We start from the raw sequence: 17,901 nt of genomic DNA, 5'->3' as shown, positions 1-17,901 counted from the left end.
TTTATTTTCTCTGAAAAAGACCATAGACATGGATCTTATTTTCAGAGTTTAGGAAGCCTTTTCAATCTCTAATCTCAAAATTGGGTTCTAAATTTTTTGTTGATTATTTCTTGTGTGCTAATGTGCTGGTTCTAATGGTCAATTGGCCTTTTGCTTATATGCCTTTAAGTGTTACCATGACCAAAAAAAATTTAAAAGAGCGCAGTAAATCTTCAGTATAAGGAATAATGTGGGTGAGAAGCCAGGGGTACAGGTACGAAAGACAGTGCAGGGGAACCAAAAGCAGTGGTTTCTAAGTAGGAAGATTGCCCAGTATAGCAAAACATCTTTGCCTAAATAGGGCTGAGCAAGAATACTAAAATATTCTCATCTTCAGCAGTATTTAATAATCCCAAGAGGTAGTAAAATCAACATCCTAAATAGCCATCTGTCCAATATGTAAACCAGGCAAATCCTACTGTACTCTGTGCTCTCACCCAATTATCAGTTTCCCTGGGAGTGAGACTCATGTCACACAACCTTACTCTGCAACTATCTGCTAACCGAGTGCCTATGTCCTTGTGTCCTCCTGGCAACTATAAGATCAATGGCATCCATGAATAATAAGTGACAAGGCCCATACCTTTTGGGGGAGTTTACTTAAGAATGTCAGAGCACTTCATACTGTCTGTGAGAATACAGATACCAGGCAAAGACACAGCACAGGACTTAGAGTTCCCATCACATAACCAACTTTGTATGGAGCAGAAAATAACCATAAAAACAGGTGATATAAACATGGCTAAGAAACTGTGCTCTTTGAAAAGGTTCACTGTCCACAGATTGAAATTCCAGCTTCAAAATTTATTAATTGATGTCTCTATTTATTCATTCATTCATTCAAAATAGCATGTTCATTGTTTCAGCCACTTTGAGCTGATATTAATAATCTTTCTAATCCTCACTTTCATTATTTATAAGGTTAATAATAAATTGCCTACCTAAATCAAACTAGTTGAAAATGTTGATAAAATGTTGCCAATATTTGTAACATGCATTATACAAGTGGCAGTTATTATTAAATAATAATAACCAAGTCTTATTTTATTAAGATACAAACACAATTCACATCTAATCTGTGTCTTTCCTAACTTGTATAATACACATACAAGCCACTTTTTTCCCTAGACATGGAAACCCACTCTTTTCTGCAGTTAACTGGAATTGAAAGAAACTTAGTACATTTTGATACTCAGAATTTAGCAAAGGTTCCTTTAATTCTGTGTGGCAGTGAGGTGATGTCAGGTTTTTGTTTGTGTCCGAGAGATCACATATTCTAAATTAAAAATAGTACAGATGGAAACTGAAGTCCCATTTCTAGGCTATTGGGAAGCACAAAAGAAAGTGAAATTAAGGACTAAGGGTTCCTGCTACTAAGCTGCGGAATACTCATTGTACTCGAGATGCAATGATTCAATTCAATTCCACTGCAGAATGATGTGAAAATGAAACTGATGGGAGAGCAAATGGAAACAGCTGTGTTTTACTGCAACACAGACAGTCTGCACATTTTGCTGCTTATTTATAATGAAAACGGAAATAGTAAGTGACAGGCTGAGGGTAGTTTATAAAGCAAATGTTTTGAAGCCTTGGAGGTGCTATTGCTTTATGAAAGGCAACCAGCTGACCCACCTTTTGTATTATGCATGATCACTGAATTCTTTTATAATGATGGAAACACACATTTTCATATCAAAAGTGCTTGAGACTAGAGTAAAACAAAGTTTCATAGAGCCCCAAATATATGTTGTTGTTTTCTAAATTCTAGCCTAGAATAGGTTTGATCTGAATATATCTGGTTTAGAGGCCTTTGGGCACTGGATTGTTGGATAACAGTATCTCTTATGCCCAGGTAACTAGTCCAGAAGTAAACAGAGTAATGCTGACGCCATGGTTCAATATTCTGAGTAGTGAGCTAGGATTCTTCTGTGTTCCCTTTCCCCCATGTAGATGTTCTCCTCAAGTCCCCCATGTGCCACTACACTTCCAAGCTTGCATCTCATTTGATTATCCCTGGATGAAGATGACTGGGGAAAGGGGGTTAAATTTGGACTGAGTTAGCAGTCAAACAAGACCTAACTTGCTATCAGTAAAAGTAACAATACTTTTGTATCTCAGAGATTAACTGTATGCCTAAGTAACATTGGCACATAAAAATACTTCGGTTGGATGGTACATCTTTCTTTCAGGTTGGTAACCATTATTTTCCATTATCATGCCCTTTTTATTCCAAGAGTACAGAGGCGTCTTGATTCAGAGGTTGGTCAACTACAACTATGAACTATAATTACCAATCATTTTTCTAATAGTAAGGTTTGCAGCTCAGTCTAGAAGGTGCATTCTTCCAGACCCTTACTTTTACATGATTTGTTCCACAAAGCCTCCTTACTCCTTCCTGCTCTGCTAAGACATGTGGGAAGCTTTTTTGACAACCCCCACGCTGACCACACACATGACTGACTCACTAACACAGTGTGAGCCCGTCTTAGGACACCCTGAGAAAAACTGTGTTCTAATGCATTTATATATTTTTTTGCCGGGGGTGTGCAGAGGCTTGTGTGGAAGATCTTTTATCTTGGCTGTATGATCATTTAAGCCTGAATCATTATACGTGTCCACAATGAAATTACCTTTCATACTTAAAAGCAAACTGGCAAAACAGTATAGTAAGCTCAGTTGGGAAGGAGAGTTTATTCATCCAAAATAATTTTGCTCTGTGCCAGGCTAGCTATTGTGAGAAGTAGAGAGTAAATATTTCAAACTCTTAAGCAGGAGGCAGACTCACACAGAAATAATGACAACATAGGGTGATGATCGGCTAGATTAGCAACCAGCTAGGATGGGAAAACGAAGTACTTGAGTAAAAATGCCTTGGGGAGTCAAGGGATCCTTCACAGTGGAGAGAGCACTTGAATTCAATCTTGGAACAAAACTAGAATCTAATTATAAAAGACAGGTGGAGAGGAATGGCATTAGCAAGATGATAAAACAGGAAGTCCCAGTTATTTTTACCCCCACAGAAACACTGATTTTACAACCATATGCAATCTAAAATACCTTTATGAGAAGTCCATGATCTGACTGAGAAGCTGCAGTACCCCAGACAAGCACACACACTAAGAGAGCTACATTGAAACAAATAGGAAGAGCAATTTCACTTCACCCTTGTTAGTCCAAACTGTCTCAACCAGTTAATCTCTTTAATTGGGAATCTCTGTACACAGGCTCAGAGAAGGCAAATCCATAGGAAATTGTTCAAGAGGTCTCAGGAGTTCCAGTCAGGCTATTTGGTGAAGATCTTACCCTGTCAAAGCCAGTCCCTGAAGACTAGGAAGAATGACTTTTCTTCAACTGTCCAGACACTAACACAAAGTTTCAAGGAACATGAAGAATTAGTTAAACATGGCACAATGAAAAAATAAAATAAATCTCCAAAAGCTGACCTCAAAGAAACAGAGATGAATTGTCTGACAAAAAATTCAAAATAATTGCACTAAAGAAACTCAGTGTGTTAGAAGAGAACACAGATAAACAACTAAATGAAATTTAAAAAATGATGCATGAACAAAATTAGAATATAAACAAAGAGAAACTGTAAAAAAAAAAAAAAAATTCTGGACTTGAAGAATACAATAACTACACTAAAAAATTCCCCAGAGTGGTTCGACAACATACTTGATCAAGGAGAAGAGGAGTCAGCCATCCTGAAGACCGTATGAAATTATCCAGTCAGAGAAGCAAAAAGAAGACGAGTGAAGAACGCCTAAGAAACTGATAGGACACGATCCAGCAAGTAATGTGTGCATATGAGAGTTCCAGAAGGAGCGGAGAGAGGGGGAAGAAACCTTATTCAAGGAAATAATGGCTGGAATTTTCCAAAATCTGGGTAGGAAAAGTTTATACAGATTTATGAGTTCCAGAGGACCCCCAAAGTGTTGAATATAAAAAAGTTTACCCTGAGCCACATTATAATGAAATTCTCAAAAGTCAATGACAAAGCCAGAATTTTGAAATCAGCAAGAGAAAGGCAGTTACAATGTATAAGGGAGTTGTCATAAAACTGAGTGGATTTCTTAGCAGAAACCTTGCAGGCCAGGAAATAGTGGGATGATATATTCAAAGTACTGTTTTTCAAGTTAAAATGAAAGGATGATAAATAATATAAAACTCATAAAAGGTGAATAATAGCAAATATGGAATACTCTAAAACTAAGTGATAGTGTGTAAATCACTTTTAATTTTAGTTTAATAGCAAAGTATTAATAATAACTAGATCTAAAAAATATTTTAATGGATACATAACATAAAAGATGCAAATTCTACTATATATTGTAATAGATATAAAAGGATATAAATCAAAAACAAAATGTGATGGGAAAGAAGTAAAATTTTTACACAATTAAATTTTAGTTGTTACCATCTTAAAACAGACTGTTATAACTATAACATCTGTTATGTAAGCCTCATGGTAACCACAAAGAAAATACCTATAGAAGAAGTCAAAGGAAAAAGAAAGGAATGAAAGCATACCACTATAAAAAATAAGCAACAAATAACAAAGGGGGACAGCAAGAGAGAGAAGGGGGACAAAAAAACTACAAGACATACAGAAAACAACAAAATGGCAATAATAGGTCCTTATCAATAACTATTTTAAATATAAATGGTTAAGCTCTCTAATCAGAAGACATAGAATGCCTAAATGGTCTGAAAAACAACAAAAAAACAAGGTCCAACTATATGAAAGTCACTTTAGATTTAAGGACACAGGGACTAAAAGTGAAGGGATGGAAAAAAGATATTGCATGCAAATGTAACAAAAAGAGAGCAGTAGTAGGTAAAATTGTATCATACAAAATAGACATTAAGTCAAAAACTGTCTCAGGAGTCGAAGAAGGACATTATATGATGATAATAGTGTCCATTCACCAGAAAGATTTAACAACTGTATATATGCACTTGACATCAGAGCGTTTGGTTCTATAAAACAAACACTGATGAATCTGAAGGGAGAAATATAATGATAGTAAGAGACTTTAATACCCACTTTTAATAATGCATAGAGCATCTAGACCCTGCCCGGGTAGTTCAGTTGGGTAGAGCATTGTCCCGATTCAAGTTGCAGGTTTGATCCCTGGTCAGGGAACATACAAGAATCAGCTAATGAATGCATAAATAAGTGGAACAACAAAAATCTTTCTCTCTTCCTCTCTCTAAAAAGCAATCAGTCAATTTAAAAAATGGATAGAGCATCTAGAAAGAAAATAAGGAAACAAGATTTAATACTAAGGACAAATGCATCTAGTGGACATATAAAGTTCATCTCACACAAAAGCAGCAGAATACACATTCTCAAGTGCCAAGAAACACTATCCAGAATAGATCACGTTAGGTTGAAAAACAAATTTTAACAAATTTAAAAAGATTGAAACATGGCTAAGAATTTTTTCAACCAAAATAGAATGAAACTAGGAAATAATAACAGAAAACTAGAAAATTCACAAATATGTAGAAATTAAATAGCACTCTTGAGCAAACACTGGATCAAAGTGGAAAGATAAAAAATATTTTGAGACAAATGAAAACAAAAATACAATTTACCAAAATTAATGGCAGGCAGCAAAATCACTATGACCTAATTTTATACATCAAGAAACTAGCATAAGAAATACAAATTAAGCTCATATTTAGCAGAAAGAAGGAAATAAAGATTGAAGCAGAAGTAAAATTGAGAATAGGAAAACAATAGAAAAAAAACCCTAAGATTTGGTTTTTGAAAAGAAACAAAACTGACAAAACTTTAAGATAGCGATCAGGCTCAGATAATTAAAATCAGAAATGAAAGAGAGTAGGCATTACAACTGATAGCACAGAAATAAATAGTGCCATTAAGAGACTAATAGGAATAATTATTCACCAACAAACTGGATTAACCTAGAGGAATTGGATAAATTCTAGGAAGATACACCTACAAAGAATAAGTTATAAAGCAGAAAATCTGAAATTAAAAAGAAGCAGACAATCTAGTAAGGAGATTGGATCGATAATAAAAAACCTGCTAACAAAGAAAAACCCAGGAACAGATGGCTTTACTGATTAAATCTTCCAAACCTTTAAAAAAGCAAAGCCAGTCATTTTCAAACTCTTCGAAACATTGGAGAGGAGGAAACCCTTCCAAACACATTTTATGAGGCCAACGTTACCCTAGTACCAAAGCAAGATAAAGATATAAGACAGGAAAACTACAGTTCATTATCCCCGATGAACTCATGTGAAAATCCTCAACAAAACACCAGTAGGACAAATGCCACAGCACAGCAAAAAGGTCGTCATCCACCATGACCAAGGGGGATTTATTCCTAGGATGAAAATGATTTCACATGAAAATCAATTAAAGTGATATGACATATTGCTTCATCTAGTAAATCTTATTGATTTAGTCAACAAACATTTATTTAAAACTGATCATTATACAAAATATGCCGGGCACTAAGATTAAAAAAAACAAAACACACACAAAAAAACAGATGAATTGGTTTGTTTCAAAGAACTTACAGACTAATGATGGCAGAAGCGGGGAGAGACAATAGGGTGACCACATGACTTCCAAAGATATTTTTCAAATATCCATATTATTTCCTTCCTCAAAGATTTATCTTGTTTTGTTTTGACCTCTTAATTATAAGCTATTGTGTGCACCAATTTGCCATACTTCAGTCTTTTTTCTTCCAATAGTGTAATAAATTTAGCAATTATCGAATGCATAAGGTAGAAGAATGCTTACACGAGAGATACTAGCATTCACTTCAGTTGCCGTGATAGCAGGAGTCTGCATGACTCGTCTCCTATTGTGAAAACTGCCTCAAATATTAAGGCATGTATCATATAAACAAATCATTTCCACCATCTCTAGCAACACAAAACATGCAGGAGTGAAAGGATAAAAGGACAGGGGAGCCTGAGGATTATGGTGTTTGTGGCAGAGGAAGGAGCATATTTCTAAACCAATTAGGTTAGTATGGGGCAGGAGTGAGTTAAATCAACTGCCCAGAAGTAACTATATATTAAAAGCTGGTTGAGCAACAGGAATTCACGCTGTAATAAATTAAGAATATAAACCAGAAAATCTCATTAAAGGAATAATATTAAAATTACCTAGTCAATAGTTTTTAAAAACTTATGGGTCCAGATGATGTGTTGTAGAATTGTGCACCTGAAACCTGTAAAATTTTGTTAACCAGTGTCACCCCAATCTAGTAAAATGGAAAAATAAATACATAAAACATATGTCTTCATATACTTACGCTTAGAATCAGTTGTGATAAACCATGTTGGGCTAGTGTGGAGGTATCCATACTTTTGAACTATGCCATTTTTAGGTCTCTGTAGCCAAACTTATTCACACATTGAACTGATAAAACAACAGGATTAAAATCTTCATAATTATTATATTTTGCTTAGAGCATAATTTATTGGATTTTTTCATTTGTGTTCATGGTGATTAAACTTTCTGTTTTATAATCACCTGGACTTACTATGTCTTGTTTTTGGAACGATATTTTTCTTAATGGATGCTGGTGAATATAAATGACATTAAATACGTTATAAGGATCTGTTGAACCTAATGACTGTCGTACTGCTGCAAAAGAGAAGAAAAGGGGAAAGAAAACAAAAGAAAAAGAATAAATGAAGTATGCAATAGCAGGACATGTAATGATCTGAGGTTCAAGGTTTTGTTTGTGTGTTTCTTTAGTATATCTTTATTGATTTCAGAGAGAGGAAGGGAGAGAGAGAGAAAGATAGAAACATCAATGATTAGAGAGTCCTCATTGATTGGCTGCCTCCTGCACGCCCCCACTGGGGATCAAGCCCACAACCAGGCTTGTGCCCTGATGGGAATTGAACCACGATCTCCTGGACCCTAGGTTGATGCTCAACCACTGAGCCAACGCCAGCCGAGCATGAGGTTCAAGTTTTGAAGTTGGATATGTATAGGCTGTAACCCACTCTATCACCTAGTAATTGTGCGATTGAACAAGTTTACTCAAACACTACAAACTTTAGTTTTCTCATTTGGAAATGGAGATGATTACATCAACCCCATAAATTTTTTAAAAATTTATTTTAGAACAAGGAGAGGAAGGGGAGAGAAACATGTATGTGAGAGCAAAACCAATCAGTTGCCACCAGTACGCAACCTGACTGGAGAGCAAACCCTCAACATGGATATGTGCCCTGACCCAGAATCAAACCCACCACCTTTCAGTGTGCAGGACAATGCTCCACCCACCCGAGCCACACCAGCCAGGACAACCCCATCAATATGAGGTTTATAGGATATACTATGTATAAAGTACCAGTGCAGTGCATTGTAACTTGCCCTCCAGTAATGCACCTCCCAATGAGGGAAATTTGGGTCTAACACAAATAGTATTTGGCTCATTTTCTACAGTTACTCAAAACGACCGTTTCGTAAACTTGGGCAATACCTGGCATGTGACTGCACATGATTCACAGCCTGTTGACAGTTCCACATGGAGCTACGTCCACCGCAGTCAGGAAACTAAGTTCACTTAGCTCTATCTTGAGCAGTGCATTTTTGGACAAAATATCTAATTGTTCTGAGATCATTTCTTAATGTTCAAAATGGGAATAATCACACTTAACCTCAGCTGAGCTATACAACAACTGATATAATTTTTTTTTTTTTTTTTACCAACAACTCCACTTTAAAGCAAATTACTGTAACTTTCCAAGATAATTTGTCACTGTGCAGACTTTCTGTGGATTCTTGTATTTACAACAAAACCAATTAGTCTTCTTAGCACATAGGAGGTGTTAACAAGTTAAAAGGACAATACCAGCACTGTACCTAATTTAACAGCTGGTACCTTGCTGCTCTACAAATATGTATATGTTCTAGCTTTGCTAGACTCCCCAGAGAATTTTGTAGATCCAGTCTGATTTAACTTTTGCTGAAGTTTGCTCTCCAAACAAATGAAAGACCGCTCAGTCAAAATACCTATGAAGTATATATTCCCATGGTTTCTAAAGCCTTCCCGTAAAGAAAAGTATGGGTAACACAAGGCTGAAATAGCTAATGTGGCAAAAAAAAAAAAAACACTGATTAGGAAGCTATTCAGGCTTTTAACAATACATGTCTTTTTATAATTTAAGGTCAAACATGTATTTTGACATAATTTTCAGTGCATCTGTATATGTTTGCATATTTATTAAGGAATTGACATCCTCCTGTTATTTCTCTTACTGAAGGAATCCACTGATACCATACCCATAGCGGATATGTCAGGTTGTTCAGAGCAGCTGTGGCAAACCACTACCTGTTTCTTTCTTGCTTTAAATTTACTGATTCAGCCAACTGCACTATAATTTAGAAAAGAAAAATACCCTGTGATGGGTCTAAGAGTGCTTAACAAACATCATTGCAATTCTAAAAATGCTTTTACTGTCTGTTTTGTATCAGCTTCTGCCAAGAATACCTGTAGAGCAGGTTTAATGCATTATGGTATAATCTTAAACCGCGAAACAATGGGAGAAACACTTCAGCTTAATATCAAATGAAGCAATATTGGATTCTTTGTGTCTGTTTTAATGCACTTTTCTACTGATGCCTGTCTCATAAGTTTTATTTCATTTTGGGGCCTTTTAGAAAAAGAGATTCTGATTGTTTTTCCCTTTAGATACAGAAGCATTTTACTTCTACTCTTTTAGCAAGTAATTCAAAATAGTTCTCAAAAGAAAAGAGGCAAAGGGTAATAACACCTGAGGTTAGGGACTGTCACTTTGGAGGACACTTTGGCAGTTTCTTACAAAACTAAACATATGCTTAGCATGTGATCTAGTATTCACAGTCCTTGATATTTAGCCAAATGAGTTGAAAACTTATGTCCACACCAAAACCCATGCACAAATGTTGATAGTAGGCTTATTTTGATTGTCTAACATTGGAAATAACCAACAAGCCCTTCAACAGGAAATTTTTTTAATAGTCATTTTTTTTCTCTAAAGAGTAAAAGGAAAAAAATATCAAATATCTTAAATTTCATCATTGTAATGAAAGTCATTAATATGCAAGTAGTTTCCTAGAATATGAAAATTCAAGCTTGCAATTGAATTGTTTATAGAGAATATTACTTTGTTTAAAACATAAAATTTATATAATTTGTCAGGTAAAACTAAAGATTTTTTATTATGTAACCATGTTATATAATGCCCTTTCCCCCTCAGTTTCCTGAGAATACCTGCTGTTTTAGAGCCACCCTCATGAAGAAAAGGGAACTAGTGTATCTAGATAGTACTCTGTTAAGTCCTGCTGCTTTTAACTTCTCCTTGTACACTGAAATACAGGTGCAGAAACACATCCCAATACAAGCTTACATTTCTTACAGTTTCAGAGCTGTGGTTAGGGAAAGAAACACAGCCCTTATCTGAAGTAGGGACCAGCTAAATGTAAATGTGCTGGAAGTTAGACTGAAAGCACTCAGCTTTGCAACAATCTGCTGCAGAGAAAGACTGTAAACCAGACACTCTGAAACTGTAAAACACTTCGCAGTTCCACACTCTGTGTAAACATCTTGAACCAGACTCCGACATTCCTCTATTCACAGAGGCTTCAGAGAGTGGAGGGGTGAGTGGAAGCAAGAGGGGAGATCCACACAGGGGGTGGTCAAACACTTTCATTTCCCAGGATCAGTATAAAAGATTTTGCAATCTAGATAAGCCTCTTTTCATAGATTGAATCCTCTCCGAAGGGCATGTGAACTGTTGATAGCCATCATCTTCTCAAGCCAGTTTATTTTCTGCATCCCAGTTCCTTCTGTGTCTAATATCCACTTTCATTTTCTATCTTGGTGGAAATAACGCTGATACTGTTCGGCTGTCATAAAAATGTGCAAAAGGGAAACTTAGGAGGAAATTTGTTCTGATACCACACACAGTAAATGATTTTAGTCTGTTAATACTGATGAGGAAACTGATGTGTCCTCTTTGTCATTTCCCTTTTTCTGCAGTTATTACTGGCCTCTAATTTTGAAAGCACAGTCTGTGAGAAGTGATAGCAGTTGCTGGCATGTTTTCCAGGAGAGGTCAGGCTCTCATTTTAACTGGGCATGGGCACCAGGTTTGCAGACAGCTTGATGCTATTGCAAGGTATCATCTAGCCCTTTGCCTCCTGGAATATTAAGTAGCAGCCCTCTCATTTATAAACCCAATTGTTTATTTTATTTCACACTCCATCTGCTGGAAATCCTTCTCCACATATTCAGATAAAAATCGTGACAGCAACTTCACTTCAGGTAAACACTCCACACCCTTTGTGAGCCCCACTCATGGATTCAACACTGAGCAGATGTTTTTCTCTGCACCCACACTAGACATGCAATTGCTTTAGCTTCAGAGGCACAGCAATAAATAAGGATCATCTAACCACATGAGGTCTACATTCTAGAGGTGGAAGCAGAGGATAAATAGACTATCGATACGGTTATTATATGTTTTGTAAATGTCATAAAGAAGAAAACAAAGTGCTAGAGTAGACAGTAACGGCATGAAATGGGCAGCTTTAATTCAGGCAGGGGCTCACTAATGTCTGCTCAGGTGTCATGGAAGCCAGAACAGAGGAAATTAGCAAAACACACAAACAGGAAAACAAAACAGAAGTGCCTTCCAAGAAAAGGTAGCATGAGGCAAATGATTGCTGAGCCAGGACAGAGGTTGGTCTGCCTCAGAAGCTGCAGAAAGATGGACAAGGCTGCAGCCCGTGAGTGAGGGTGGACATTACGCAGCATGAGTTGAAAAAATACTGGGTCATATCATGAAGGGCCCGCCAACTTGAAGGCTTAGGAATGAAGCTTCGTGCTTATTTTTATTGCACTGGTTGACCATGAAAATATTTAAACAGGAAGCAGTGGACTTTCATTTACATTTTTAATTTTAGTTCTTGCTACCAGCTGGTAAATGGGTCAGGGTGAGCTTTGGTTAAGGTGGTTCAGGTGTGAGGACATGCTGGCTGGATTATGATCGGTAGTGGAGGAGCAGAGAGGAGGCACCATTCAAGAACCACTTTAAATGCTGACGTGATAAGATTTGCTGGTGGGTTGCATGTAAAAAGGAAAATAAAATAATTGAAATTGATAAATTTCCAAAAAAAATCCAGAAATAGCTAACTTAAAACAACCAAATCGATAAATAGTATTTGGTAAGAGTTTACTGTGCATGTAAGAACAGTTCACAAACTGGGAGCTTTTAAATTTAAAACCAATATGAAGCTTAGGGTCATGACATTGCAGGACGGCTTTTAAAGTGAAAATGGGGTAGTTGTTAACGTTTAGTGTGACTGTTACAGGGGGGTTCCAGATGGCAGGGGGTTGAGTAAAAGTAATTATACTATTTTTTAGGAAAGATGACTTAAGTTTCTTTCATGATTATCAGAGGCATTTACGAGAAATTGAGTTTCCCTTGTTCATGAAGTAAGCTAGAGTTAGTTTTACTTATGTGGCTTAGATGGTTTTGCCTGCTCAGGGAATTCTCAAGTCCAGTCTCCATTTCGTATTTCGTTTTAACAATGTTTACATTTCTGGCCTCAGCAGTTAGGCCACGGTGGCGCCACTGCGTAAGGTAGGAAAGCTTAAAGCAGCGGCAGCAGGAATCAAAGTCATTTCATAGGTTAAATCCAAGGTATCTCAGGAACATCAACTAGAATAACCAGAACAGACACACACCTGTGATTGCGTAGAGGGGGTAGAAATAGGAAAAGCACATGATGATCCTCTCAGCAACTCAGCGTTCAGTTTTGAAATAGTTTAAACTCTGTGCCTTCTCCATTCATCCAGGTGCGTGTGGCAGAGAATGCTTTTGTGTTTGTGATAAAGCACCCTTTAATTAAGCTTATATTTATCTTTTATTGCTATTTAAATGCTACAGACAGATACCATCCTAAGTTTAAACCCTTATTTCTATAAGGAAAGAAAAAAAATACACTCATATTTTATAAAATCATGGCACCGTCTAGATTTTTTTATTCAGCACTTTCATTTGCACTGAATAATTGCATAATGTTTAGTTTCCTTTGGCTAGTGGAGGCAAAAATTGAAATTTTAAAAGCTAGGACACAGGGGAAGAGAGGTGTGCTTTCTCCAGAAAAATATGCACAAACCTAATTTTGCTTTGCAATTTCTATTTGCCTCTGCCAGAGGCACACTTCTCAGGAATAATGCTGCATATAAATCCCTTTATAATGCTAGTGCTTGAGGTGAGGATGTTCCAGCCAGATAAGTAGCAGGAGCCAACCTTGTTAAGAGATCGATGTGTTATAACAGATTCTGACTGAATATGGCAGTTGTGTTTGGGGAACAAAATAGCACCTGAGTGTTTTTAAAGAGAAAAGAAACTTTACAATCCATCTAATCTAAGTTTTACAAAGAAACTGAAGTTCACAAAGGTAAATTGATCTCTCAAGGTCATACAGCTATTGAGTGTCAGATGTGGAACTTGAGCTCAAGTGTCCAGGCTGGAGCCCCTATAATGTACGACCTGATCTGACCCAGCATGCATATGTATCTGATGGAGAAACCACTTCCATCAGTAAGCTCTAAGGAGCCTGTCTGACTTTTGGCAATACAATTGCTCAGTTGGAATTATATTCTTGCTACAATCAAAATCTCTCTTAGGGGCTAAGAGAAGTCTCTCTGGAGTGTAAGACTAGAGGATCATCTTTGGGGAAGGGGCAGATCTAAAATCACTTTACTTTCTTCCACATCACTACCTGCCATTTCTTCCAGGTTTTGAGCCATGCCTCTTTGACATTGTACCACGGAGGTTAAGAACACCAGTGTTTAGAAAGACACAAAACTCGATCATCTCCACCTCATGTATTGCTGAGAATTGTCTGTTAAAAGTGCTTTTCAGAGTTGGATTTTGTTCTTTCTCTAAAAAAACCCCTAGAATTCTTAATTTCATGAGCATTAATTCAATCACTCATTCGCTCATGTATCCACTATCATTTCATTCAACTGATATTATTAGGCATGGCCATGTGATAAACGTAATACAGGAATACAGAGAATACAGGAGTAAGAAGGGAGCGGACCAGGCCTAAGTAGCTCATCATGTAGGATCAGAAAGAGAAACTCACAGTTAAGTGTGTAATTATAAGTTCATAAGTGCACATGGTGATATGCGTTATTTGAGAAAGACCTAAGGGCTATGAACGAGAACTACATTGGAAATCATATTTAGGTGGTAGGTTAGCGACAGTCTGGGTACACATGAGGCTAAGGGAAAAAACCAAAACACTACCTATTCAAGTAATTGATTAAACAACTGTTTTGAAGGAAACATGGAACATTCATTATTAAAGGGAATCACATTGTAGAATGTCATGAACAATCGTAGGCTTTGTAATCTGGATAAATTTTTAGTGAGATTTCAAGTGGCTTCCTTGGGCCTCCCATTTTCCCAGAGGAAAGTAGATCATCACCATCAGTGATGAGGAATTGCAACCATCCACTTACGGAGATGCACTTCCGGCTCACTTTTCTTCACAGTATCCAGGGTGTGCTATTCCATTCTGTGGCATTATTATGTGATTTGCAGTTAGTAATGTGCAAAATTTATATTTAACACTTATCAGTGCACTACTTCCATGTAAGTTCTAATAGGTGAGGGATATGATGTAGGTATGCAAACCTGGATTTTCAAACCAAATCATGGGCTAGCAAATCCCATTTTCTATAAAGGCAGCTGATCACTTGATTTCGGAGAAGAGAATTTTTGAAGGTAAAGTGTGATAAACCATAATGAGCCTTTTATAGGATTTTGATATACTGCTGGCTTTTAGACAGTTAAGAAAAACGATGCTCCATATTTTGGGTAACTATCATAGAGAAATTTTCTAGAAACCGAAGATAGCAGACATCATTTGCAAATTACAAGAGACTCACCAAAATGTATTAGCATATATGAAATAATTACTATCCAAAGAAAACCAGCGATAAGCATCTATTATGAGCTAGTACCAGATTGTCCTGAAACAGCTGAAGCCTTGAAGATTAAGTGGCATAGAATTAATGATTCTATGCAAGAAAAGGACAATCTGAACATCAGTCCTACAGACAGCATGAATGAACTTATCAAGAGGGGAATGTAATGACTTCCATTAATGGCTGTCATCATAACATTTTCAAAACTGTAAAAATTCTATAGAGTTTTTGCTAGAATGATAATTCATAGTAGTTCTTACACTTTCCAAAATAAAAATCTACATTATCTTATTTGATTTATACAATAATGCTATATTTTTCAACAACAGCATGGAAGCCTCTTAACATTTTCTCATAAAGAATACTTATCTAGATCTGGTTGATGGCAGAATCTCAACTTGAACCTGGGTCCTTTGGGGGCATAGCTTATACCACTGTATTATAGTTCTCTATTTGAAGAAAACTGACTCTCTCCTGATAGTTAACATTAAGTAATCAAATTTAACTCCTTATGATTTGTAGTATTTGGTACACATGCAAACATAAATCCAAATTGATTTTTCCAATAAATTAAATTTTAAATAGCAAATATTTTCAAAGTCAAGATTAAAAATATCAAATAGCACCAAAAAGACAACTTTGAACTTGATTTCCCCAATGCCAGTTTTGTTTCTCAGAGGCAAACATTTCTAACCATTTTAGTTTACCTTTTTATTCTGCCACCTCCTTCCAAGGTGAATTTTCATTCATGTCATCTTTACTGACATTTGGTTAGAATTGCTGCACTTAAAATTTTTCCTTAGCTCCACCCATTTCAACCCAGGACCGGACCAGTAACTCCCTAAGTCTTTGTCTGACTCAGGTTTCCAGCAAGCCTAATTCTAACTAGCAGTGGCCCCAGCACCTCAGGTTTCTCTTTGTTAAAGAAAAATTTAGTCATTTAAATGTTTTCATCATCTGTAAATCTGACTATATACATACAATTTATAAAGCATGCTGAGTTCTTGTCTACAAATTCTTTGAAGTTAATTTGAATAAACTTATACTTATTATTGAAAACAAATGGGCCCAGAAGTTCTTGTATTGGATTTGAAATAAGAAATAAATGTAAGATTCTAAGATGGATTAGGTAGAATTCATCTACTACATGTGATTGGCACTGCCCTCTACCCATATATTTTGGGTTTTGGGGTTTGTTTTTATATATTCCAACTCCTGCTAGAAAATATCTATGTGCTAAAGAAGTTTTAATAGAATGATGAGGGTTGGTCATAGCCCTGAACTAGTCTTTTATTCATCCCTGCACTCTTTTTTTCCCCTCTTGTACACTCCCTCTACCCACCCTCACAGAGAGCCACCAGTATATGAGGATGACAGGCCTTCAGGACAGTAATGGGACAGGCTACACCAAGCATTTTTTCAAATACTCTGCCCGTGAAAATCTCCAAATCAAACTGAATTGCTTTGCATCTGAATGGCAATATTACAGTAGAGAAAGTCAGCAGTCACCACTTAACCAAATAATCAAGATTAGTATCAGCAATAGTAAAACATGCAGACATGACGTGCCCCCTGATGGGATGCACTGAGAAGGCCATTAGCACATCTATGGCGTTCTGTCTAATCAGGAGAAAATCAGACAAACCCAAATTGGACACACGCTATTGTGTAGGATTCAAAAGTGAGACAGTCATGACAGAATAAAAACTTGAGAGTCTGTCATAGGTTAGAGGAGACAAAGGTGACATGGCAATTAAATGCAATGTAAGACTCTGAAATAAATCTTGCAAATGAAAAAATACATCAGTTGAAAAACCTAGTAAAAATGTGAATAAGGGAAGTAGTTTAATACAGTTGTACAAATGTTGATTTTATGGTTTTAGTGATCATATTATATTATTAATGATGGTACACATTAATATTAGGAATGCTGGGAAAATGGTATATGGGAACTTTCTCTATGACCTTATAATCACCTGTAAGTTTCTGTAAATCTAAAATTATTTCAAGATACTTAAAAACTCATATCCAAAATATTTGCAAATCACAACATAGTAACAATTAGAAAAGAATTTTAATGTACTTTTCTATGAAGGAATATTACATACTTAAGGAACTATAGAAATTACACATATACATCTCAGTAAATCACCATGAAGTGAGCACATCCATATAACTACCACTCAGGTCAAAAGAATGCCTTATATCTCCTCTATAAAGTTACTGTATTGCTTTTCCCAAAAGTAACCCCTGTACTATCTTCTAAATGCATAAGAGTTTTATTTTTGAATTTTATATAAGAAAATATACAATTTACTGTCGATCCAGAAATGAGAGTTTTCTTTGTCCTATATCTTTACCAACACTTGGCTTTTTCTTTTTAATTTGCTCCATCTGGTATGTACACAGACAGTACAGAGGGTTTCTGTAATAATTGTTTTGTTTTTAATCTCCGTATTCCCCCAAATCGTGGATGTAAAAAACTTCAGTTAAAAAAAGAATTCATAAGAAGACTTAAATAATTCAGTACATGGGGTGATTTTTATATTAATCACAATCTGAAATCTCAAAGGAAGCTAGATCTTTCGCCAGAAGATTGGTCTTAACAGAGATAAAGTGATAGCATTAAACACAACATGATTTGGGATTGCTTAGGGGTTGCATGCTTTTTACTTGCCCATGAAATTCTTTCAACCATTTGTTTTGAGCATGATTTAAAACACACACACACACAAGCCATAACATTCTTTCATGAGAGTGACAAGAGAAAATTCTGAGATGCCCTAAATTAAATTACATCAGGCTGGAGGGTTTGGAAGAAGAGACAGGAGTTAAACATTAATGGAGCCAAGGACAAAAACCA

This window comes from Miniopterus schreibersii, assembly GCF_964146895.1.
Source record: "Miniopterus schreibersii genome assembly, chromosome: 12".
Taxonomy (NCBI): Eukaryota; Metazoa; Chordata; class Mammalia; order Chiroptera; family Miniopteridae; genus Miniopterus; species Miniopterus schreibersii.
Note: the sequence above shows the minus strand (reverse complement) of the source record.